Consider the following 27,791-nt stretch of genomic DNA (forward strand, 5'->3'; position numbering starts at 1 on the left):
AAGTGCATGGATGCAGCCCTGGCTCCGCTAAGACTCCAGGGCATCCGGGTACTGAATTATATCGATGACTGGTTGATCATGGCCAGGTCGTACGATATGGCAGTTCAGCATCGAGATGCTGTTCTAGCACACATGAGGTGTCTGGGGTTGAGACTCAATGCGAAAAAGAGCGCGTTGACGCCCTCCCAGAGAATTACGTTCCTGGGAATAGTGTGGGACTCGGTAACGATGCGGGCACACATGTCACCCGCGCGTATCGAGACCATACGGGCGGAGGTCTCAAGTATAAGGTTGGGCCACAGCATCACTGTCAAACAGTTCCAGAGACTGGTGGGTCTCATGGCAGCAGCGTCCAGTGTGATTCCGCTCGGCCTGCTCCACATGAGACCGCTACAGTGGTGGCTGAGAACCAAGGGGTTTTCTCCGAAGGGGAATCCCTTCCGTATGATCAGAGTAACGCGCAAATGCGTTCGTTCCCTGGTTATATGGAAGAAACCTTGGTTTCTGTCCCTGGGGCTAGTATTGGGAGCATCGTGTTGCCGGAAAACCGTTTCAACAGATGCATCCCTTACTGGTTGGGGCGCGGTCATGGAAGGCCGAGGAGCGAGAGGTCCTTGGACAGCCCAGCATGCTTCATGGCACATCAACTGCCTAGAGATGCTGGCTGTCTGGAAAGCTCTGAGGAGTTTTCTCGAGGACCTTCGCGGCCACCATGTCCTGATACGATCCGACAACACTGCCGTGGTATCGTATCTAAATCATCAAGGAGGTCTGAGATCGCGCCCTCTGTACAGACTGGCGCATCAGGTCCTTCTGTGGTCCCACGGGAAACTGTCTTCTCTCAGGGCAGTTTATATCCCGGGGGACCAGAACCAGGGAGCAGACATCCTGTCAAGGCAGGGGCTGAGGCCCGGGGAATGGCGTCTCCATCCAGAAGTGGTGGAGACCATATGCGAGAGGTTTGGCCGAATGGAAGTGGATCTGTTTGCGTCTCGAGAGACGACCCACTGTCCACTTTGGTTCTCCCTCAGGCATCCGGCTCCGTTGGGCCTGGATGCCATGTCACAGGCGTGGCCGAGGCTGCGTCTGTACGCATTTCCCCCGATTGCTCTGCTCCCAGGAGTTCTGGAGCGGATTCGCCGGGAAGGCATTCGCCTGCTTCTGATAGCACCCCGGTGGCCGACCAGGGTATGGTTCTCCGACATTATGGACCTGCTAGACGACCTTCCATGGCAGATTCCTCTGAGGAGGGATCTGTTGACGCAGGCGGGGGGCTCGATATTTCACCCCCAGCCAGAGTTATGGAACCTATGGGCTTGGCCCCTGAGGGGGCAGAGCTCATAGAAGAAGGGCTGTCAGCAGGTGTCGTGGAGACTATACTCAGCTCCAGGGCTCCTTCCACCAGGAAGCTGTACAACTTGAAGTGGAGAGTGTTCTCCATGTGGTGTAGAGACCGTGAAGTAGACCCAGTGAACTGCGCTGTGGCTTCAGTACTGGAGTTTCTGCAAGATCGGTTTTCCGCCGGGCTTACCCCGTCCACACTTAAGGTGTATGTGGCAGCGATAGGAGCTTTCCACGCACCATTAGGTGAAGGACCTCTGGGGAGGCACCATCTGGTTGTACGGTTCCTCCGAGGAGCGCGGAGGATGAGACCTGTGGCTCGTTCTAGGATCCCTGCGTGGGATCTGGCAGTGGTTCTCGAAGGGTTGGTTGAGGCCCCCTTCGAACCGCTGGAGTTGGCTAAGGCCAAGAACCTCACGCTGAAGGTAGCTTTTCTCTTAGCCATCACCTCTCTGAGGAGGGTGGGGGACCTTCAGGCATTGGCAGTGACTCCCAATTGCTTGGAGTTTGCCCCAGGCAACGTGAAAGCTATCTTGCGGCCGACCCCGGGATACGTCCCCAAGGTACCGTCTAATGCGGTACGGTCGGTGGTTCTCCAGGCTTTTCATCCCCCGCCTCATGTGACGGCAGATGAGGGCAGGCTTCACCTCCTCTGCCCGGTGCGGGCATTGAGGGTTTATTTGGAGAGGTCTGCCCAGTGGAGGAAGTCAGACCAGTTGTTAGTGTGCTTTGGTCCACCTAGGAAAGGGCTGCCTGCAGCGAAACAGACAATTAGTAACTGGATTGTCCAGGCAATAGCCACGGCCTATCAGGTGCGCAACTTGCCTTCACCTATAGCCGTGAGGGCTCATTCTACCAGGGGCATGGCCTCCTCGGTAGCCCTCCTTTCCGGAGCTTCCTTGCAAGAGATTTGCGAGGCGGCTGGGTGGGCCACACCGCATACCTTCGTTAGGTATTATAGTCTGCACCTCCCTGCGACGCCAGGTGCTAGGGTGCTCGCCCCCTGATTATGCACTCCGGTTCATGTCATGGGGTGCAAGATAGGCGAGGACTAGTGGGTACTCGTTCCCCGATGTGTCATCTACGATGACGCAGTGCGAGTTCCCTCGATAAAGGGAACGTCTCGGGTTATAAATATAACCCATGTTCCCTGAGAGGGAACGAGACAGTGCGTCTCGTAGCCCCACCTATCTACAGAGCGGCCCGCTTCATAGCAGTAAGCTGCGTTTGCTTGTGCCGGCGTCCCTTTATACCTCCGGGTATGCCGTCACTCGTTACGTCATTACGCAACACCAATCAAGATTGGACTTTTTTGATATGAACTCAGCAGCGTCACGCCGAGGGCGTTCCCCGATGTGTCATCTACGATGACGCAGTGTCTCGTTCCCTCTCAGGGAACATGGGTTATATTTATAACCCGAGACGTTAATGATGTATAAGCCATGTACACTGACCAATCCCACCTCAATTTGACCCCGAGGGCACCTACTCCCAGCATCCCTGACCCCCAGACATCATCAGCTGTGATCTCTTTAATAAACTGCACCTTTTACAAAAGCAAAAGGTGATGAATTGAAAAAAAAAACTGTTTAGCAGCGCGATCAATTATTTACATCGTCTTTTACTCAAATCAGCTCTTTATGAATAATTAAAATTAATCTCATTACAGGAGATTTCATTGTGAGATAATTTAATTAAATGAAAGCCCAAGGACCTCAGACGTCTGTGAGAGTCACAGAGCTGGCTTAATGGGCTGAGGGGGCACAGAAGTGGGAGGTTACACACATGGGCACATACATTATTTAATGGCTTCTAAATAAAGACAAATCAATAATAAGTTGTCATCTCATCAATATGTTGAAAGCATTCCAGAGCCACTGCTTATCAGCTGCTACTTCACTCCTCCGTCATTTAAATACACCAATAGTTTAATGCTTTAAAACAATATACCTCAGGGCTATATGCACAGGCGCTGACTGAAAAACGACAGCAATGAAAAGAAAAGGCTATTTTTCCAGCCGAGGTCAAATGTGCCTCTGCAAATTATGAAGGGTACAACTTGTACATCTGATCTGAAAAATAAATGATATCACGGTCTTGAGGGAGCCATTAGGAAGCTTTCTTTGTGGGGAGATTTTTTGCATGTCTTGTCTTCAGGAGCACTTAAGAAGCACAGGAATTCCTCTGAGCCTGTGATACACATCTAGGTAATGTTCCGGCTCAGGCCATTTTGTGCCATCCAGATATCAAGTGTTAAAGGTTTTTCACACACTCACACACGCTCGTCCACTTCACATTATATCATATCACAGGTGGATTTAGGTTGAGTCGCAGAACTGCATTTTGCTGAAATAGCGGAGGAATGTTTGAATGAGTCACGCGTGACTGTTTGAGAATGTCACGGCATGACACATTACAATGCCTGGATTTTGTTACAGGTAATAATCGTGTACAGGTTCAAAAGAAAACAACAATGAAGAAGTATTTGGCCTGATTTCCTGTTTGAAATAGTGTGCGTAAAAGTAAGAAAACGTCTTAGCATTATTATTACGCAGCTTCTCAAATACAAATTTACTTATTTGGTCATTTACTACATTCAGGGGTCAAATATTTCTGAAAATATATTTGAATACTGACCGCTATCCACAGTTTATCTGGCCAATCCAGGAAACCGGTTTCACATACAGCTGGGCTTAGTCTCTCCATGATTTCTAGAAGAAGGACAAATACAATTATTTCAACTTAAATTAATAATACATTTAATATAACATGTATTTATTTGTATAGTAAATAAACAAATGTCTGACACAAATTGGATGTTCAATTTACTGAATTGAGGTTTAGTGTTCCTCGACACTCTACATTTTTCTTAAATATACATTTTAAAAAAATTAAATAAACAATAAAGTAAGGTTAATTTTAGAATAGGTTTAGTATTGGTTTATTTTGTGATAATGACAACCTGACTACATTGCTTAACAAAAGTTTAAACTATTTATACTACGGGGCTGTTGAATGCTTAATTCTGATTGGCTGACAAACATTCTAAGGTGCTCATTAGAGTGCAACAGTTCCCACCCACTTGTCAGTGCTGTTGGTTCCAAATGTATTTTTTGTAAAAAAAAAAAATACAAGAGCCATGAACCAAGCCAATCAGCTACGAGGTGAATTGAATCATTACAAACTTAGATTTGAAGCAAAAATATTTGAAAATCAGACAATAAAAAGACTGTGTACTTAACGGCTTTAGTGATGCAGTGAACTACAATCCCATGATGCATTGCAAAAGCAAAATCAAATAAAAAGTGTTGGCGAAATACAAAACTAATTTCTAAATGTTTGCAATACCCAGTCACTCTTTCTAGCCACTTTGTTGGGTTGAATGTTGTATTTTATACCTGCTTCTAAATTATATAATTTAATATAAAATAATAATAAATAAATGATAATAATAAAAATTTATATATGGCAGTTTTTCCACATAGAATCAATGTCAAAATTGTGGCCAGTCCACTACTAGCCACAGTTGTTGGTTAGCAAAAATAAAGTGAATGTCAAGCCCTGTATTCAAATATTTAAAAGAATTTTGAGTTTGAGTTTTGAGGACTCGATTATGTTATTCGCGGTGCTTCATGGGAGTGGGTGGATCTAATGAGCTCTTTTGTGTTTTGCTGAATTTTCTGATTGGTGGATTTTTTGTACAGCATCATGGGTAATGTAGTTTTTCCACCACAAACTTTGCAATTAATTCATTATGTTAAATCTAAGTTGAAATAGTGCAGGCTAAAAGCTTCAACAGAAGCGAATACTATCGATTAACAACCTCATAGCTCACAGTAAGGCTGTCTTTAAAAGGTGTATACTTTATAGTTAAAAATCACATTCATCATAGTTAAAAATCACATTCAAAAATCACAAAGGTCTGAAAATGAATGGAAGTTTTATCTTCCGGAACCCCAGAACTGTTGCACTTCAGGGAATCATTATGTTCACTTCATTATGTTCAGGGAAACACACGGCTAAAGTAGTTCCAGGTAGTTATTTCAAAGGTCTGTCCTTACAGCCTACAACAACAAAAGAACCAACCCCCAATAAAAGCAAATAAACTCTGTATAACAAACAACTGGACAAAATTACAAATTATTTCCATGTTTTTCCAACTAAATTACCTTTTATTATCTATGGAAAGCACGCTCTCTTTCGTCTGCTCTCTCACTCCCACACAGACACCTGCAACTTTCTCAATAATATAGTTTTGCAACTGAAAAGCTTCATGGTATTTCTCAGTAGAGACATATTGTAGCTTTTCTTGAAGCAAGTAAACTTACGACTTTGCAAATGCAGCTGCCGAACACCGTTAAGAGACACACAGACTCTGGTAATTCACACATGCTTAAGCAATCTCTCTCTTTCTCTTCAGCGCATTAATCTGTATATCAGTGGCTCCAGCCTCCGTTAGCTCTAAAATGACAGTTTTGGAATTAGCTAATCCTGACAAAAACCTGACAAACGTCTTGAAGTAAAACATCTGAACAATATGTGAAGGTGTAGTATGAATGGAATAATTGACTGTAATTTTATATAAAGTGGATTTATATAATATACTCTTTAAATGCATGAGTCCAAAACATAAGCATTTATTTTTTATCTTCATAACAAGCCATTATAAATGAAAATCCTTGAACGATATGAGGCGAAGGACAATAAGCGTTTGAATTTCATTTTAGCATAATGTATATTCAGGCACAGGCTTCAATTTAAAAGAGGAAACCATGACCATAAACATTAGCATTTTGTGCAAACAACTGCGTAATTTGTTTAGCCTCATAATAAGCTGGAGATGGCATACAATGAAAGAAAGCCTTTTGGTTTTAAAATGAATAAAAATTGATTGCGTCCCAATAAAAAACGAATTGGCAGAGTGTTAACTGAATTGCACTCAAACGTCTGTAGCAGTCCCTGGTCGCTTTATTGTGTGCTAATGCAATAGAGCACACTTAGCAATAAATGCATCTTTCTGATGAGCTCGGAGAGGTTTTCCAAAATGGCCTGATGAAATTGTCCAAATTAGATTAGGCTGAGCTGCTAATGACTCTTAAAACAAAGGAAAATCTCCAAATAAAATTAGCAGAGCCTCTTGTTCTCTAAATAAATCATATGTAAATTACTGTCATTGGAAAAAAGATGCCTGCCTGGAGGGTAAAGGTTTCATTATCTCAATGGGTTTGGAACTCTAATAAGGAGGCTCCTCCAAGACAATTAAAACTTGAAAATAAATCACAGGAAATGTATCTAACTTGCAGGAAGCCTTTTTGAATCCTGATACTATATTTAAACTCGAAATATTCTGATTTGATTCTCCTTGGGCAGTTGCTCTGTATGACTCCTCAACGTGTCCGCCAGGACGTCTTATTATATCAGGAAGTGACAGTGTTAAGTTGCCTCTGCTGTTTAATAAACTTTCCAACTCATTCCTTCTCATTTTATTTAAAATTCAGAGGAGAATGTGAAATTATTGAAAATCATTCGAATGTCAATCTGAATAGGCTCCTGACGCTTCTTTGACGCAAACCAAACAGGCTGATATGACAAGTCTGCAGCAATTACTACAGCAAATAAACAGAATGAATGACGTTTGAGAACAGCTTGAGCGCGACTCAATACAAACACAGGGATTTCAGTTGCTTAGGTACACGTAACCGCTCTAGTCTTCCTGCCATTCAGGTAATTCTATGTATTGTTCGCATTGTATCCCTGTTTGACCTGATGGACTCGCTAAGCTTTGGTGGAGAAAACGTCACAGAGACCTGAAAACAACATTACAGGTGTTCTTGAAATAGGCACTGAAATAGTGGGGCTGTTTTCTGTGATGCAGATGCTGCTAATTCACTAAAAGCTCAATTAGAGAGGAAGTAAATAAGGAACAATGACAGACATAAGCACAAGAAGGCAATAAACCACAAACAGCTGTACGTCATAGTGACTTTAACCTCTTAAATGTGTGTAAAAAATAAAAAAACGCTTTAATCTTATCGCTTATCACTCTTATCCCTTTAATTTTGAGATGGATTAAAATATGTGGTTCATCTAATCATATTTCTACTTGTTTTCGGTAGAATCTGTCTCTGAAAAATCTGACAAAAACAGATTTGTCTAAAGTATGTTTACTTGCTCATGTTTTTTTGTTTTTTTAAGAAGTCTCTTATGCTCATCGAGGCTGCATTTATGAAACATTATTACAGCAAAAACATATAATGGTTTTCTTTGTAATATATTTTAACATGTAATTTATTCCTGTGATGGCAAAGCTAAATTTTCAGCATTAGTGTCCCATGATCCTGCAGAAATCACAATCTAATATGCTGATTTTGTGTTCAAGAAACATTTCTTATTATTATCAATGCTGAAAACAACTTAATTAATAAAATAAACCAAAATAAAAGTTTGTGTTGACGTATATTTATATAATTTATCTTATATATAAAAATAAATATTATTAATAATATATAAATAAGTAGTACATATTTTCCTTAAATATATACATGCATGTGTGTGCAACTGTAAAAAAAAATGTTGGTTTAACTTAAAGTAAGTAACCTGGTTGCCTTAAAAAAAATTATAACATTTTCATTTTAAGCAGAAAGTTTTACATCCAATCACATTAATGATGTTAAATCAGACAATGCACTGGCAATTTTGTGATATCTTTGCAGTTGTGGTCTTGACTGGTGTTGAGATAAAATCCTGAGTCCTCTGAGACCAAGACAAGACCGAGGAGAAATGGTCTTAAGACCAAGACCGGTCTTGAGTACTGCAACACTACACACATACATTATGTAACAAACGTTTATTTTAGATGCTATTGATCGCGATTAATCAATTGCCCAGCACTAATGTAAAATATTTAATATTTTTGTGGAAACAGTGATACATTATCAGGATTCTTTGATGAAAAAAACTTTTTCATTTTTTTCTATTTATTTGAAATAGAAAACTTTTGTAACATTATACTGTAACTTTTGATCAATGTTTTGTGTTCTTGCTGAACAAAAAAGTAATGATTTCTTAAAAAACTAAATACTAACCCAAACAAACAGTAGAGCAGATCTATGTGCTAGAAATGTGCTAATTTCATTTACATTTAGCAAATTATAATATACAGTATGATCGCATCCATTTAATTTACATTAACAAAATGCACCAATTATACGTCTAACACTTTTGTTTGCATCTGTCAGAAAATGTCATATTTCATTTCAGCGAATGGAGGCACATTAATTGCTCCAAGTGTTCTTAAAGGGGCTAGAAAACACATTACCATAATTGAAAGTCCATACTGTGGTAAAAATAACTGTTCTCGTGTTGAGCTAGACCCACTGGTGCCTTTTGCTGTCTGTTGGTGAGAACTAAATATATTTTCTGCATTCTGAATGGCATTCCAGTCCAAAGTGTATGTGCCAGTAGTTAACAGTTTATGATCATAAATAGTTTTCTCAGCCAAAGCATTTTCAAGACTGAGATGGGTCTTAAACAGATGAAGTGCAACTTTCAGGGTTATTAGCGGGTTTTATCCTCTTGCTAAAAGAACACTTTAGCAAATGTTCTAATATCAGAGTATTCATTTGAAATCGATTTCTGGCAACATGATGGTGTTGTAATATCGCAGAGTCTCAACACTGGGCCAAAATTATGTCACTTGGACCACCTGTTCCTGAAAAACATCACCACCCTTAAGCAGTTCCGGCTGGCTTCCAAAAAGTGAACTTCTGAACTGCAGCCTTTGGTCCTGATTTGTGAGTAAGCAGGCAGCAACAGCCACTCTAAGTTTGTGAGTGTGGTTAGAGGAGTTACATAAGGGATGGACGGACTCTGCACATGTCACTCAACATTAGGGTGCAGCAGGAGCGGGTATTTGCCCAATTCAAGTGCTATGAGAACCCAAATGCTCACAGTTGAACTTTGAAACTAATGCGAGCTCCTCCATCCAATAGTTTGATATTATTGAGGATCTGTTGTGTTGTGAATTTTGGAAATTTCCATTCATAGAATTTAAAGCAATGGGAAAATTAATAACCATAGCCCAACAAGTACAACTTAAAGTTAATCTAAAGAAAAAAACAATATTGCCAATATTTACCCATGCCAATCCATAATGTAAAAAAAAAAACACATTTAATATCTTATATAAAATGTGTTTCCTTTAGGGCTGCAACTAACGATTATTTTGATAATCAATTAATCTGATGAATATTTTCCCGATTAATCTGATAATAAAACAATAATATATATATATATATATATATATATATATATATATATATATATATATATATATATATATATATATATATATATATATATATATAAATAAAATTTAAATCTTTTTTTAAGTTCTACATCCTACCCAATGCTGTTCTCTAAACAGTGTGTAGTATAAAGCCTATGAAAACGTAGTGAATGTATGTAGGCTAAGCTATACATTTTAAGCAAAAAAGATTACAATTTGTGCTGTCAAATCGATTAATCGTGATTAATCGCACCCGAAATAAAAGTTTGTGTATATTATATATTTATTATGTATATATAAATGTATACAAGTTCATGTATATATTTAAGAAATATTTGTTATATTTCTATAGAAAATATTTATATATAATAAAAAAATATATACACACACATGAATATGTGTCTATATATACATAATAATTACACAGTACACATACATTATTATGTAAACACAAACTTCACGATTAATCGATTTGACAGCACTAGTAAAAATACACATACATTGTATTTTATACACAGTACACATACGGACATTACATTCGAAATCTAAAAACAACTGATTGGTAACTATTTTAAAGCAGAAAATAAAATGACTAAAATGAGCATGAGGAACATATTCACTCGTCTGAACATAGTAATTATATAACATTAATGGGCTATTCTAACAATAGCGCATTTACTGTTCCTGTTCTCATATACACTCACCTAAAAGATTATTAGGAACACCATACTAATACTGTGTTTGACCCCCTTTCGCCTTCAGAACTGCCTTAAAAGGTGTCATTAACTGGGTTTTTTCATTTTTTTATACTGTTGTCTGAGGTCAACAAATGATGTTTGTTTGGTTTTACATTCAAAAACATCATTACTAATAAGTTATAGGCTTTTCTACACTGGTTTTGAGGCTCTCTCCAAAACGCTGGGTTTTGATGGGCGTGCAGCACTGGAGACTTGGAAGTAAACGCCCACACACGCTAGGATTGGATACGATTTGCATATTTAATGAGCTTTAGCATCACTGTCAGTTCATGAGGGAGAGGAGAGAATGAGGGAGAAGCGGTAACTGGAATGATTTTCTCGATCACATAAAACGTCTTTGTCAAACAAACACAATTATTTATTTCTCATCGACCCGCAATTGATTGGACTATTATTTTTATATTACACATAGCCCGCTAGACAGGTCGATATAAGCTCGAACCACGAACCGCGCACACACACACACACACACAGACATACACACATGTGCGCGCCGCCCTTCAAAAGTCAAGACTCGAGAGACAACAACACAGTTTAAGAACGGAATTGTATGAAATTCATCGGCCTGGCGGGGTTTGCGAGCTCTGGCCCATACGTGTCTGTGTCCAGCGTGTTAAAGGTATGCTCTGTTAGACACGTACACATAAGCAAAACGATCTATAACAATGCAATACTATTTACTCACATAAGTGTGTCGGATTCCTGTCAGATCCAAATCCAGCATCGACCGGAGATTTGTTTGCAAATGATCCCGCAGTGAAATGAAGTGAATATGTCTTCCACACGCGAGCTGGAACTTCATTCAAAATAAAGTTCAACCACTCATTCCTAATATTAGGATCAGAAGGAAGCTTATGCAGCGACTGTGTTCATCCACAACCAGGAATAGCGCAATATCTTGCTATCATGCTTGCCATTATTATTGTTGTTGGCTAGCTCGCATGAGCCTCCATGAGTCGGTGGGTGGAGCTACTGGATTAGATGTGCTGTAGAGGCAGTGTTTCGTCGTATGCAGTGACGTAAGTATAAAGCACAAGACCGTTTGCTGGGTCTGGTGTCAATAAAAGCTTTTCTTTGACTAACAAGGAAGTTTTTAGTCAATCAAAAGCTCAAGGGAAAGTTGATTTCTCAATTCATCAACCCTTTAATGCTACATGGCATTGATTCAACAAGGTGCTGAAAGCATCTGAATGTCTCAACAGAAATCGAGACTCATCAAACCAGGCAACATTTTTCCAGTCTTCAACTTTCCAATTTTGGTGAGCTCGTGCAAATTATAGCCTCTTTTTCCATTTGTAGTGGAGATGAGTGGTACCCGGCGGGTCTTTTGCTGTTGTTGGCCATCCGCCTCAATGTTGTGCATGTTGTGGCTTCAAAAATGCTTTGCTGCATACCTTGGTTGTAACAAGTAGTTATTTCAGTCAAAGTTGCTCTTCTATTAGCTTGAATCAGTCGGCCCATTCTCCTCTGACCTCTAGCATCAACAAGGCATTTTTGCCACAGGACTGCCGTACACTGGATGTTTTTCCCTTTTCACACCATTCTTTGTAAACCCTAGAAATAGTTGTGCTGTGAAAATCCCAGTAACTGAGCCGACTGTGAAACACTCAGACCGGCCCGTCTGGCACCAACAACCATGCCACGCTCAAAATTGCTTACATAAACCTTTCTTTCCCATTCTGACATTCAGTTTGGACTTCAAAAGATTGTCTTGACCAGGACCACACCCCTAAACGCATTAAAGCAACTGTCATGTGATTGGTTGATTAGATAATTGCATTCATGAGAAATTGAACAGGCGTTCCTAATAATCCTTTAGGTGAGTATATGATTACTTCTGTTACATTTATATTTTTAAGCCTTAATTTATAACAAAGCTTTTAGTCAAGCGGCCACCTCTCCCTCCCAGTTTCTCTTGAAGCCAATATGGAAGTGACTATGATTCATTGACTGGCCACTAGAGAGACAGGCTCCAGAAGGGAGCAAAATCTCATTGAGCCCCATGTTAAAATTACTAACTTTACAGCAGTTAAAAACATGTTTATAGCCTGGTACAAATTGTGGTTTTGGTCTATACGGCTAATTTTTGCCTTCATGGCAACTCTGAGGGGGGTGAATTTTTTAAAAACTATTTGTTTACATTATATAAAGCCTTAATGTTCTTCATAATTAAGTGTGTGGTTACTTTGAGTGACAGGTGGATTGGCATTTGTCTGCTGTCTGTTAGTTACTACGTCCATATTTTGATACAGTCTATGATTTAAGGTCATAATTATTGGACCCCTGTTCATGCGCTCTGTCTGGATTTGGCACGTGTGCCCCCAGCGGTGCTCCTTCACTGAAGTTTGTGAAGTTTAGCAAGACACTTGTTGTTGGAATTAGCAAAATGGAAAAACTCACAGGACTTTCTAGCATTTTTAGATTAGGATATAACCACAAAATGTTATTTATGTCAGAGGCATTAAACAGCACACACTTCTGTCAAAGCACGGCAGGGCAAAATGCGGTAAATGCTCATGTTTTAGTTTGAAGCGCTTATAAATATAAAGCGTTCTCATGATTTGGACAACTTGGTTCATGTACCTTTCTCGGAGCAGCTCACTTTGTCTGCTTTTTTCCATATGGGTTTTGTCCATAGAAAAGAGTTATTCTGTAAAGCGACGTAACTTGCATATGGTTTCCCGGGTACGCCGCGTAGACGCAACTAATCAATAATCAAATTGTGTGGATTAGTTGTTGCAGCACTAGCTTCCGTTACACTTCATTTTGACGGTCCACTTCAAACATTCTACTAACTACAAATAACTTTGCAACTAAAATTCATTAGAGTATTAGTAGACTGTAGTAAATTGTTAGTAGTCTGTTAGGTTATAGGTTTAGGGTTAGTAGACTACTATTTGGACACTGAAAGACAGTCCCTGCAAACTGCTTTGGTACGGAAAGACATGCATAAATCTACTTTAGGTTTCATGGAACAAATACAGCATATTATGACATGAAGGGGTGTAAATTATGACTTTTGTAAAAAATGAAGTTTTCCTTCAAACCACCATAAATATGCAGTCTTATGAGTTTCAGTAAGAAACTGGTCAGATTGTTCTACATTCACTATAATATGTTAGGTCTATCTAAACTTCTGCTTAAATAACCACATTATTTTAATGTACCATATTAATTTGAGTATACTTTTTGGTGGTTACGGGATCAAATCAAAATACTTACTAGCTGCTCACACACAATTTTATCAAATGAAAGTTGAAACTAGTGCAATACCTCAAATCCACAGCTGTAAGTGGTAACAGTAAAGGAACACACAGTAATTCACGCTCTTCCTGGTGCTGACTTCAATATACCCACATTTTGTTTGTCCAAAGTTTGCCGAAAATCTCTGCGACTCGATGGAAATGACATTTATTATTTTGGGCAAGCTCCCATTTTAAAGACCAAATGTAAAGAGAAACAAAGTCGTTTCCAGCCGAGAGAGTCCCTGGTGAAATCACTTCACACTTTGAGAGAGGTGCTGACAGTAGGGATCAGGGCTGCGTAACTTATTCCAGAGGTCTCAGCAGGATAGCAAATGATGTGACCTAAACAAGAAGCCGATAAGCCTGTGACATACAGGGAAACAATCCCTGCTCTACCTCCAGCAATATATTCATCCACACAAGTTGATTGCCTCACGAAAGGCCCCGGGGGCCAGTAGAGAGGGTCATCGGCATGCCCACACGGAATCTGCAGACTTCTCTTGTATTAATATTAATGGAACGTTTTTGGAATTCTGCAGATGGATAAATCTGAATCTGCTGAAATCAGCACCCACAGATTCTATGTGAAAGGCAACTTTTCTCAAGGAAAAAAAAATCTCTTAATGCTGTAACTATACATGGGAGTCAGACATTACTAAAATATTGAAGGTTAAGATGATCTGATGTGTATCAAAGAGTTTTTTAATACTAACTTTACAATTACATAATGATATTTCTGCTCCAATTTCTTTTACATATAAACATTTAAATGGTGGCTGTCATAAAAACTTGACTGATTTATTCAAACATGTATTAAATATTGAAGAACATTATAATGGATATGTAATATGGTGCATATGTTTAGCAAAATGCTCCTCTCTATAGAGTACATTTTTCTAGCTGACTAACAAGTTTATGGTCACTGAATATCCTTTTTCTGAGGTAAATTTGATGTTACATAACATTGTTAGGTCAGCTAGTAGTTGCTGTGCGAGTAAATCTCACTCCTCTTATCTCAAGAGATGCTCTAGTGACTGATGTTAGCAGTTCCAGCCTTTAGTGTCTTGGTTAGAGCATCCGACTCTCATGCCGGCGGACCAGGGATTGAGTCCTACTTGGAGCGGGTGGTTCGAACAGGAGGGGTTACATTGGTGCCGTGACCTGGATAGGAGTGAGGATTGGGGGGGGTAAGTGTAACAGAGGGTAGCTAGTAGTTGCTGTGCGAGTAAATCTCATTCCTCTGATCTCAAGAGATGCTCTAGTGACTGACGTTTATGGTTGTAGCCTTTAGCCTCTTTTTGTTAGAGCATCCAACTCACATGCTGGCGGACCCGGGTTCGAGTCCTGCTTGGAGCAGGCGGTTGAAAAAGAAGGGGTTACATTGGTGACGTGACCCGTATGGGAGTGTGGTTTAGGGGGCTGAGTGTAACAGAGGCTAGCTAGTAGTTGCTATGCAAGTAAACCTCCCGCCTCTAATCTCAACACATGCTCTAGCGACTGGCGCTAGAGTTTGCAGTCTTTAGCCTCCTTATTAGAATGGGTAGGTTTGAACGGTAGGGATTACATTTACAAGCTGTTTTATTGACGTCTTTCCACGGTTTAAAAACAATTACATGAAACATGATACGGGTTTTGTAAAGTTGTAGCCTACCTTTTAACAACATACCTTCAGATGTTCATTCATGTTTATTTAATGCTGTAACTGGTATTAAATCTTTGAAGATATACAGCGCTCATGGCATATTAAACAATGCTAAAACAGTAATCATTTTTGAATTTCATTTTATTTATTTTTAAATCTAAGACTTTGTTTCCTATCAAAAGTAACAAAGCACAAACATTATTTGTATGGGAGGGGCGCTATCAACTGAAATCAGGATAGACTAGGCTAATTGATTTAAGAATTGATATAGGTTCGTAAATATTAAAATCGAGAAATCTATATATATTTTTTTACCCAGCCCTACTTTTTTTACTTAGTTTATTAGTTTTTCTTTTTACTTACTATTCTACTATTACTATTTTACTAAATGTAAATGTAAATGTAAATTACTATTTTACTATGTATTTTGATTTAAGTTTTACTTTATTTATTTCCAGTTATAAATTGTAGTGCTTCAAATTAAACTCATTTCAGTTTCTAATTTGTGTTTAGTTTTTTTGTTTCAACACCAATAAAAAAAGTGTTCAGATTACAAACAACAAGGCAATTATGAAAGATAGGCTAATGAAAGATTTAAAACAAAGCGAAGAAACTCTCCAACAACTGCTGGAAAAAGATGTCAACTTTTGACTTCGAAATCACAGAAGTGCAAGTAAACAGCAAGACTGCAGGAGTGCATTGCTTTTTTTATTTATTTTTTAACCCACATGACATAATGGGCATGAGATTTGAGGCTAGGGGCACTATATCCACATTGACTTTACACACCTATTTAAAAACAGCAGCCCTTCACACCAAGTTTAACAGGAAGAGGCTGTAAAATGAAATGGCTGAGACCTACAGTATTTCATAATTAATAGTTAGCGGCGAGGGAAAGAGGTCTGCAGTGACGTAAAAAGGTCAACAATAAAACATTGAAAAAATAGTCATCAATCTCTCTTTTTACATAATTCAAGATAATTACGAACTGGATAAAATCAGTAGTGGCCAGGAGCGAGGCACGGTAGCACTGATTACTTTGACTGTACACGTCTCCCTGCTAGCAAAGAGTTTCGTCAGTTCCTACGGTGGTCTCCTGCTCAGTAGGAGGCCACACCTGCAAACTGTACAGTAAATTACTCTGCAGGCCCACTTGCCCTTGTCTGCTACGCTGTGCTAACTCTATTGTCAGAAGCTTAATCACCACCACAAGATTTATATCCTAGGGTTAACTCGTGGGAATGACTCAATAAAGCTGTGAGTTATTTGTTCTTTTTATAGCCAATTACAACTCTACGTTTAGAAGGAGCAAAAGAACTTGCAGCGATACACCAACGTCAGGTTACTGCATTGAGAACGGCACTCTATTTAAATCTAATTCATTATTTATGCTGAGATTTATCAAATAGAAATTAGACACTGAGAAAGTAAAACAACTTTATGGCAAAATAGAGAGTACCGAAAAGATTGAGACTCACCTATTAAGGGACAGAATTTAGCTTCAGCTCTCATTGACTTCAGTAGGGGGTGGAAGTCCTTAAAAAACCTGTATGTGAAACACAGTAAGAAAGCAGTTGAGTCCTTTTCATGTATCCATCAAATACAAGTCTTAAAGGGTTAGTTCACCCAAAAATGAAATTGATTTTTATTAATCACTCACCCTCATGTCGTTGGACACCCGTAAGACCTTCGTTCATCTTCGGAATACAAATGAAGATATATTTGTTGAAAGCTGATGGCTGAGAAAGGCTTCAGAAAGGCCTCCATTGGCATTCAGTACATTCCCACTCACAAGACCCATAAAGGCGCTAAAAACATTGATACAAAGTCCATCTCACTACAATGGCTGTACAATAATTTGATGAAGCGACGAGAATAGTTTTTGTGTGCCAAAAAAATCAAAATAATGACTTTATCCGCCAAGTTATTGTCTTCCGTGTAGGTCTCTGACGTGAACTCACGCGATAGCGGCGCTACTCCTCTTCTGGGTCATGTATCTGAACGGTGGATCTGTGTCATATTCTCGCGCATGCGTCGAGTTCACAGCAATAACTTGGTGGATAAAGTCGTTATTTTGATTTTTGTGCGCACAATTACTATTTTTGTCGCATTGTAAAATTATTGCACAGGCCCTGTAGGGAGATGGACTTTGTATCGATGTTTTCAGCGCCTTTTTGGGTCTTGTGAGTGGGAATCTACTGAATGCCAATTCGAGGCCTATCTGAAGCCTTTCTCAGCCGTCAGCTTTCAACATATATATCTTCATTTGTGTTCCGAAGATGAACGAAGGTCTTACGGGTTTCCAACGACATGAGGGTAACTAATGAAATCATTTTCATTTTTGGGTGAACTAACCCTTTAACTCTTTCCCCATCATTGATGAGATTCTCCAACCAAGATGTCCTCGCTGCACCTTGTATCACAATGACTTACAGGATGAAATCAAATAAGTAGGGTACATAATCATACACATGGCACAATGAAGGTGTGTTTTGCTAGTTTCAGCCCGACGCAGTTATCATTTTAACATCCTGCAAATTGTTGTTGTTTAAATAGCAAATGTATTTGCACCCATTTGTTCACCCATGGGTGTGCTTGGACTGAAAACGGGGTGTGTTCAAATGCATTGTCGGCATTGCTATTTTGAAGCAACTGAATTAGACTGCACTATTGACTAACTGAAACCAGGTCTAAAGTCAATGGAACAATTATTATAATTTTTGTTTGTTATTTAAAGAGTGCGTTAGTAATATGCGCCTATAGGCAGGTCCACAACACACATACGCTCTGCTTATAACACACACATAAAATATTTAAAAATATTAAATATAATATTTAAAAAATATAAAAAATAATATTTAAAATATTAAAAATAAAAAGGATTACTCTCTGGAGAAGTGTTCAGTCATACCGCTCACAAATACTGCCATGTAAATAGCAATCCGCCATGGTGCCAGTGCAACTGTCTTTTTAATGGGAATGGGTGATGTGAGACTGATTGGTTTATTGCACGTTTCATACAGAACATACCCATTACGTGCTAAGAGAATAGGAACAACTCTTTTAGTGCATTTTTATGTTGTTAAACTAGCAAAAGTGTATTCAGACATTCCCCAAATAAGTGCACTTGCGCCATGTGCTTTAGACCATGTTCTTAGATCATTACAATAGGGCCCAATTTCCCCCAAAACCAGGTTAAGGTTAGGGTGTAGGGCATGTTTAGGTTAGTATTTGTTGTAGCATTGTGGGGCAATTGTGGCCTAATGGTTAGAGAGACAGACTGTTCTCCCGAAGGTTGTAAGTTTGATTCTTAATACCAGCAAGAAAATGACTAAGGAGCCCTTGTCCAAGGCACCTAACCCCCAATTGCTCCCCATGTGTGCACTAACTTGGATGGGTTAAATGCAGAGGACAAATTCCTGAGTTTGGGTTACCATACTTGGCCTTCACGTCATGTCACTTAAGCAGTCAGCACTGTGAGTGACACATTTTAAATCAGCTGCGGGGCAGAGTTGGCACTGAATTTGGGAGAGAAAAAAAAATTCAGTGAGGACAATCTCAATTTGATCTGACATCCACGTTTTTACTGTTACACAGTAGGGAGTGATATTACACATCTTCTGAAATAGGACAGAATCTCTGGCTAAAACAAGGGATAGAAGGGCTGTATCCCTCATTCACTATTCTATACATTAGTCCACTAAGTTCACTTGAGGGAGTGAACAAGTGAGCAAATTCGGACACTGAGTGAGTCAGAAGGGCTGCTGCTTTTGTATAGTTTGTGCTTGTTGCTTAATAATTATTCAAAAAATTTGCAAACTCGCAGCTCCAGTAGTAACTGTCATTAAAGCGTATTGTTTAATTAAACCTTAATGAAACAATTTAATAATCAATTAAAAATATTTTTTTACCTGTATGATATTATGTTGTAGCCACATTGGACCATCAGTTTGAAAAAAAAAAAAATGGATGGATGATTCATCTGTGGGCGTCACTTTTTGGTGAGACACGTGATTCTCACAGCATTATGTGTATTCTCTAGCAGTTGAGTGTACATCATTTGTACACTCGTTATTGCAGTGAGAATTGTGGAACTGAATGTCCACAATGTTTTCGGACACCACTACAAATGGTTGTCCCTTCAAATATTGCCCTATTTAAGATTATAGAGGTGGATTTTTGACACAGCCCTGATTGCCTACTAATGCCATCATCAAAGATTCAACAGCACATAGAACAAAATCTATATTTAGATCATTAATCTGAGTCCAAGCCACATTAAAGGGGTGGTTCCGTGGTTTTTTCTAGGCTTGGTTGTGTTTATGGGGCACAGTATAACATACCTTAAAAAAGAAACACTTCTTTTTTTAAACTTTATTTTTCTTATATTTTACCTTTATTCCACACCGCTGTCTCCACTGTCCTTTGAACGTATGCTTCCTGCTTCTATGAAGGCCATCCCTCCGGAAAACGCAATTGTCTAGATTGGTTAGATGGCCAAATATAGTTTCATGTATTTTTATTGGCTGAAGTTCCAAGCACAGGTTGTCCGGAAACACCATGCCCCTTAGGTGACTAGCAAGGGTTTATGATATCAACAACCCGGAAAGAAACTCGTTGTAGTCTAGTGTTAATTTGGTCAGACGAGACGAAATAATGTTCGTCAACGACCATACCATACAGACGAAACTTTTGTTCCATGACTAAGACGAGAAGATGACGAGACTGCAGCAATGACCAAAAACGCTGACTAAGACTAAATTAACATGCATTATTGTTGACGAAAAAGGACGAGACTAATGTTTTGCATAAAACAAAAACTAAGATAAATTCCCTCTTCATTTTCGTCAACAATCGTCTCTACTTTTTCATCTTGAGAGAGAATATTGAGCTGATATGCCTTCAAAATAATCTAAAAACGAGTTAGCGCTGCAGTTGCTCAAGTAGGCCTACAGGTCTCGTCCCAGTCTCCTGTCACTGCCATCCTGTGGCTGCAACATGGAACTACATATAGCAGAAAACAGTTGCCAACTGTCGCATTTTGCGTGAGGCACGCTTTCAGGCTCTGCCTCGAGCTCTCACTCGGGCCAAATAAATCTCATGCCAAATTTGTAAAGTTTTACTACGAAACTCAAACAATAAATAGCGTTTTGGCGCACTTAATGTGGCATAACAGTTAAAGCCAGAGCCATTGAATAACAGAGTGGCGACTTGCGTTCATCTTCCTGCGGCGCGCGCGGTCACTACGTCACTACACTACACGTGACTCATGGAGCTCAAGCCAGCAACCGTTTCACTATACAGGTAAACAGTACAGTAATGAACATTTTCAGAAGATCTTTTTGTATTAAAAACTATTTGTGCTATTATGATGTTCCATTAATGAGCAGTTAAAATATATATTATTTATATTACTATTAGTGTAATGATTACGGTTAAAATAGAGAATTCCAATGCAAAGAGGCAAATTTTGTGGATGGAAATATAACAAATTTCCTTTGTAATCCCATGGTTTACCCACTTGGTGCCTGTATGGCTCTTTAATAAATAAATATACATGTATCTGGACTAGATTTCTTTAAATGTGAAATTTTAAAACATTAATATCTTACATCTAATATTTTTATTTTATTATAATTATATAAGCTCAATCAAATTAATATTAATGAATGCAAGCAAATATAATTAAACCCAAAAAAGTTTAAAATAGTGCTTAAAAAAGCAAACTTATTTTCCCTTATATGTACAGTAGGCTATGTAGCCTACAGGTCCTTCTAAAAAAATGCATATTGTGATAATGTTCATTATTTTCCATAATGTAATGATACAAATTAAACTTTCATATATTTTAGATTCATTGCACACCAGCTGAAATATTTCAGGTCTTTTATTGTTTTAATACTGATGATTTTGTTTTTATGTTTTTTTGATTTGATGTTATTAGGTTTTTGTTCAAAATGTTGCTTTTTTTAAATTTAAACTTACCAACATTCAAGTGCTAATAAAAAGAATTAATCTAGAAGGCTTTTATTGTTGTTGTTTTACGCGTTGTTGTTTTAAAATATATTGTATTTTCACATGCAAAAAATATCCAGGAGGCCATGAAAATGTATAAAAAAAGTTGGCGCCTGGCAACTTAAAACAAGAGCTGTTGGGGAAATATAGTAGATAAAATATTAAACTCAGTTTTTAAAGATGGGAGTCATTTTAGTTTAACTTTTATTTGAATATCACAATTAAGTGAGCATGAATTCAGATAATTTCATTATTTTGGTTAAAGCGGATGTTGACATCTTTCCATGGCCAACTTCTGACATGAAATATTTGGCAATTCATAAGGAAATATTCCAGGTTTGATTAATTGATAATACATGTAGTTTTGAACTTTCCATCCTGTTAAACTTTTGCAATATCCCATTGCCTTTTCTGCCTTTTTTCAAACTGCATAGACAGAATGACAGTCATAGAAACATGTCACAAATCAACACGACAGTAATACATAAGGTGGTATTCAATAACAAGGAAGTGACATCATTTTGGGTGGGAAAACAAAAGCACAGACAAGAAGCATTAGTATGGATTGTGTGAAGAATAAAATTTAGTTAAAAAGTGCTGCGAAAAAGGAATGAGTTAGTTGCAGATGGCAATTTGGTGATGAGTTCCTTTCAGAGAGTTAATATGTAGTAGATTAAAACAAGTGACTTAATATAGTATAATCAGTTTGTAAAAGCCCCAGGTTTCAGAGTAGAAATAAAGCTGAAACCTCAGCCAGAGCGATCATAACCTGTAAGCATCCATCTTAATCATTCACTGCATTAATGGCCAAAAGTGTTTGCAACACTCAGTTCATAAAGAGAGTATAACGCTTAGCTAATTCATCGATGCACTCAGGAATCAGGATCTGTGTAAGAGAGAGACAGAGAACAGCGATCTGGCTGAAGGGATGTGGTCTGTGTGGAGATGTCAGAAGCATAATGGCCAGCTGAGTCATAGGTTATAAAAAGCTGTCATTAGGGATTTCAACCCACTGCAACTCATGAGTAGTGAATTATTTATTAAGGTGGAAACTGAAGTGCCTCTAACTCAAAGCTGCCTGTTTTTTGTGTTTTTTTTTTTTTTTCCTTCAGGCTTGTTTAAACCGATTTGCCAATAATTGTCATGTACGGGAGTTTTAAAAGGGATGATTTATTAGCATGGCATTCATTGTTATTTCTTTGCTGCCAACTAATTTTGTTACACAAATTAATAAATGAATACATTTAGAAAATATGCCTTTACGTTGCTGAACGTGATTAACATTGAGAGATGTGCACAAATACATCCAAATATAAAATTAAATGAACAATTTATTTCAATTAGAATGTTACATGAAATTAAATTTTTCCACTTGTTTATGTCAGATATTTTTGTACCAAAACAACACAAAATGTTCCGAGTACTGTGAATATTGGGTTAAAAGTGTAATACTAATTTCAAGACAAATAATAATATATTATTTAATCAGTCCATTACTTATGTACGTTTAACTAAAAAGTATAATTTTATTTAGGAAATAAATATTAAATAAATACATTTCAGAATTTTAATTAAAAAGATAAATCTTGTAGCCTAGGCAGCAAATCTAATCCTCCCGCGAGTGTCGTCTAGCAACTCTCAATACCCATCTAAGCTGTAATCGCCAAACTCTTGTTGGGCCAATCACATCGTGTATAGAGTCGGTGGGCGGGGCCATAATGACGACGGCCGAGTTGCGTTTGCGTGCTTCTAGTAAATACAGAAACTGGCGAACGGCGGTCTTTCGAATCAGCTTTGACCGCGACTCTGGAAGACATGGAGTTAAGCTTTTCTCTGAGAAAAAAACAATGAACGGCACTGAAGTCATTAAAAAGGGAAGATGTGTTCAGAGTTTTGCCGACCGGATACGGCGAATGTTTAATCTGTCAACAAGCTCTGTTTCACCTTCATTGTTCTGGTTGGTTGTAGCGCTATCCTATCGCGTGCAGAGGGAGTTTGAAAGACAACCGTTTATCCCGCCCCTCGGATTGAGCCCTGTCAATGGTGAGTTTCCAGACCAAACATCTTGATGTGGGTCTGGCTTGTCAGGCTATAAATCTTGATCATTCCAGCCCAATTTAACCCTTGCTATCCTAACCCTGAATACAGTAATCGCTTTACAACTATACATTGTACATGCATGATTAATTTCTGTATTTGGGCAAATGCAACATTTCCTTAGATATTCTACCCAGAATTTTATATCTTCACAGTCCACACACAAAATGCTTTTTTGTTAACAAAACCCTCAAAATATCACAGCAAATCAATTTCACATTGCTCTCTTTGCCTTTTGATTGCCAACTCCACACGTATCAGTCAAGGCATTTGCTCTTTGCTTTGTCCGTAGTGTATGAAAATGGTTAAAAATCCCATGGGTCGGTGAAAATGATCTGTTCATTCCAGTTGCCTGTTTTAAGTCAGTCAAAACATTCCAGACTTCAAAAGGGGCTTTGCCTTCTTAGGCCATTTCTGTGTCCCATTCTCAATGGCCCAGGAGGGCTTGGTTATTTGGATAAATTAATTTCTGGAGTCTGCCTGCTATTGCAAAAGCACCACATGTCTGACAGCAAATTAGTCTCACTGAAACAACAGAGACTTTGAGGCTGAAAGAAAACACCAGAGAAGAAAGGTGGCACGGACAATACAGCGACTTGAGATATAACACAATATTGAAATGTACATCTGACGTGGGGATGTGTTTTTTCCTTACTGAACATTATAATAGTAGTTTGAAGCAATTATATCTGATCACATGGGTGTTAAGCTAAAACTAGGACATGTAATGGATACTGAGTTTCTCTGGCATGGTGCAAATGCTCTGAACTCACCTCAAAAATGCAGAGAACATCCAAATGCAAAAAAACATCTCACACACACTAACTGTGTTAGCCTTGTTATGAATAAGCTGGTATGTTTCAAAACAATGACAATTTGCATTTAGGAGATTTGAGCATTCAAAATTTACAGTCTCTCACTTCCGCTAAAACGAATCTCAGATTTTGATGACATCGCAGACTTCACCTTCTTGTCAAATCTTCTCCTGTCCAATCAAATTCTCTTTAGAATCTAAAGCCTGCCCCCTACAATGCTGATGCTGCGGCTGAAATCGGTCAGTTGTTAACACACATTTACTAATTTCTACATGGTGAAAGGCACATAGCACACTATATATGTGAAAGGAAACGATTCAGTGTAAATATGCTTTCATTTGAGGTGAATTAAGTCTGTTTTCACGTTAGTTTCACGCACCGCAGCAGCGCACACAGACGGCTCTGGTCTAAATTTAGATTTAGATTCAGTTGCTCAAGTAGGCCTACAGGTCTCGTCCCAGTCTTCTGTCACTGCCATCCTGTGGCTGCAACATGGAACTACATAAAGCAGAAAACAGTTGCCAACTGTCGCATTTTGCGTGAGGCACGCTTTCAGGCTCTGCCTCGCGCTCTCACTCGGGCCAAATAAATCTCATGCCAAATTTGTAAAGTTTTACTACGAAATTCAAACAATAAATAGCGTTTTGGCGCACTTAATGTGGCATAACAGTTAAAGCCAGAATTAAGTCTGAATTAAGTCTGTTTTCACGTTAGCTTCACGCACCACAGCAGCGCACACAGACGGCTCTGGTCTAAATTTAGACTACAGACACCAGAGCGCAGCGTGGATCTTATGCGCGAGTCTGCGCAGACAACAAACATATTGACCCATTTTAAATCTGTACAGAATGCTGCATTTCAAAGCGATATGGAGGAGATTATGATGATAAACAGTATTAGAGGAAACTGGCTCTACCAGACAGAAAGGTCTGCTCTAGTCAAACTGTATATTAACAAAACGCTATTGGCAGTTTCAAAAAAGAGCTACTAACAGCTGGAGCCGTTTCAGGGGAAATTATGTCAACACACTGAATAATGCGGCTCGTTTCAAGGCACTTCAGTGTGCCTTTAAGGCCCATTCACACCAAGGACAATTTAAAATTCGGTTTTAAAATTCGTTGTTAATTAAAAGAAAAGCAGAGTCTACACCACAACTATAATAATAACAGCACCGAGAAACAATATCTTTGGAATCACTTTCAGAATGATTTTTTCCAGTTTGTGAATGATAAAAACAGTGACAGCCAATCAAAATCCAGCCTGCTTTAAATAGCCAGAGAATTGAAAGTGTTAAACGACAAAACTGCAACGTGTACTTTATCGTCAACTAGTGTGGGCACTAAAATAGTTGTCTTTATAGTTGTCTTTTTAGGGGTACAAGGGAGTCTTCTTTTAGGAGTCTTTAGGTCTTTAGGGGTACAACAACTTGTCACACTGGCAGTACCCTTAAAGGGACATCTTTGTAGATGAGGTCTATTTACCTATAAAAGTTCATAGTAGTACCTAAATGGTACATATTCCTTGGGGTTCTTTCACACCTGAGCATTTGTTTTCAGAACCTGGTGCGTTTTCTCCCTTGGTTTGGTTAGTTTAGGCATATGTATAACACGGCAATCACGCTCGGATCCGCACCAAAATAGTCGCTCCGAGACCGCCTGAAAGAGGTGGTCTTGACCAGATTGCAAACAAACTCTGGGACAGTTCACTTGTGGTGTGAAAGTAATCCCAATGGACCAAAGAACCAAATGATATTATAATTCATAACAGGAAATGTGCTATAATAGCAATAGTGTCTGATTGAGCACATTATTTCCCGTTCAAGGAACTGAAGCTGCGTCACCGCTCTGGGAACGCCTCTGCGTGATTGCGTCGCGAAGCACGTATGTAATCAGTCCAATGGAGAGACGGAACGTCATAGGCGGGTGAGGTCATCGACCCAGAAACTATAAAGCCTGCCGGCAAACACACGCCCCCAGCTTCTGTTGCCTTCAACAAGTGCTCTATGTTTCATTGTCCAAACTCTCTCTGTGTTGTGTCTTTGTTGTTTTTTCACAAAATACACACATTACTGACAGTGAGAGATTGTGGCGAACGAACAGTCGTTCAGAAGGTGTGTTCCTCTCTGCTCGCGCTTCCTTACGAGCACCCGATCTGCGTTGTTTGTTTGGCTGAACAGCACGGGCAGTTGCCACTCGAGGGTGCCGGCTGCAAACATTGTGAGGCTCTGCCTCTCCGCGGCATGGGCCCTGCTGCTGCCGAGGCACAGCGGAAGTTCATGTCGTGGGGTTCGCAGCTAGATCTAACGGAGGGCTTTGAGATGGGCCCCGCCATTTCTCAGCCTTCACCCGTTAGATCCACGGCTGTTTCTCCGGGTTTGGGAGCCCACTTTGCTGTTTCTCCCGCCCGGGTTGCGGCCGCGGTGCTGCAGTTATCTTCTTCCGAGGAAGTTGATGTCTGCAGTATCGACGCGGGGGTTGAAGATACCCGTCGGCCCTCAGTGCCCTCACAGGGTCATTCCACCAACCCCGCCCGAGCGCTGGGGCGTGGAGGGCCCTCTAAGGAGGGGAGTGGTGCCGTCGAGTCAGTTGTTCCCTGCCGGTTCGCCGTTTCAGGGCGCTGCACTCGCGGTGCCAAGTACATCAGAGGCCAGCCTCGAGAGGCTGGTACCCTTAGTAGATTTTGCGGCAGAGTGGGAGAATCTGCCAAATGTTTCTCGGTGGGTCCTGTAGTTTATAAAAAAGGGGTACGCCATACAGTTCAGATGGCATCCACCTACTTTCAATAGGGTTCCGCCTACGGTGGTGGGCCCCAAGCAGGCTCTGGTCATGACTCACAAAGTGCAGACTCTCCTACGGAAAGAGGCGATAGAAAAAGTCCCTCTGCCGGACAGAGAGTCGGGGTTTTACAGCCGGTACCTCATAGTGCCAAAGAAGGAAGGGGGGCTGCGCCCTATTCCAGTCAGTGATTTGTACTCGAGACTCGGACTCGGTCTCTGACTCGTTCTCGAGACCATATTTTAATGGTCATGGACTCGTGTGCCTTTGGACTCGGAATTGACTCGTACTCGAACATGTTTGGACTCGGACTTATTTCCGAGTCCACTCGAGTCCCATTCAAAATATTCATTATTTTTACTCTGTTAATATTTCTAGTTAATAATTGATGTTTGACACTTTCGATGATGTGTGGTTTTCTTAAGCACAACTGCACGTGACTCAGGGGCGTAGTTTATGAGGGGATGGGGGAGATGTAACCCCGCCAATATTTAAAACCTAATATTTAAACATGAAAACAATAGATCAAAAGAAAAATATGTAGAATTCATTTGTTTTGAAACAATAATTTGGTTCCTTATCAAATATGAGTTTGTCATAATAAATTGGACAAAAAATACTCCCCCTCCATTGAACCGATTGGTAACGCCCAACCAATGAGTCGCACTTTCACCAAAACAACGTGAGTGGTGTTTGGATGGGGGAGCAAACATTAGCGCCAAAAATGAAGAGCACGGCTGCACAGCGGACTATATTTAACTGCTGGTCAGAGAGGGATGCAAAAAATAAATTAAACATGTACTGAGAATGAGGTATG

General features: G+C 39.5%; 1 protein-coding gene across 2 annotated transcripts in view; it reads right to left on the reverse strand.

Annotated features, from left to right (window-relative positions):
- eya1 (EYA transcriptional coactivator and phosphatase 1) overlaps positions 1 to 19,987 on the reverse strand; it is a 90,085-nt gene extending 70,098 nt beyond the window's left edge. Inside the window, exons 1-3 of one of the 2 annotated variants that reach the window (XM_067435189.1) lie at positions 19,668 to 19,987; positions 16,752 to 16,819; positions 3,979 to 4,052 (exon numbers count right to left, since the gene is read on the reverse strand). The gene's annotated coding sequence lies outside the window, so the exon portion shown is untranslated. Of the gene's footprint in view, positions 1 to 3,978; positions 4,053 to 16,751; positions 16,825 to 19,667 lie in introns of those variants that run through there. The other variant, XM_067435190.1, reaches the window with a different exon arrangement.
- Positions 19,988 to 27,791: the final 7,804 nt, after the last annotated feature.

This window comes from Pseudorasbora parva, chromosome 24 (assembly GCF_024679245.1).
Source record: "Pseudorasbora parva isolate DD20220531a chromosome 24, ASM2467924v1, whole genome shotgun sequence".
NCBI lineage: Eukaryota > Metazoa > Chordata > Actinopteri > Cypriniformes > Gobionidae > Pseudorasbora > Pseudorasbora parva.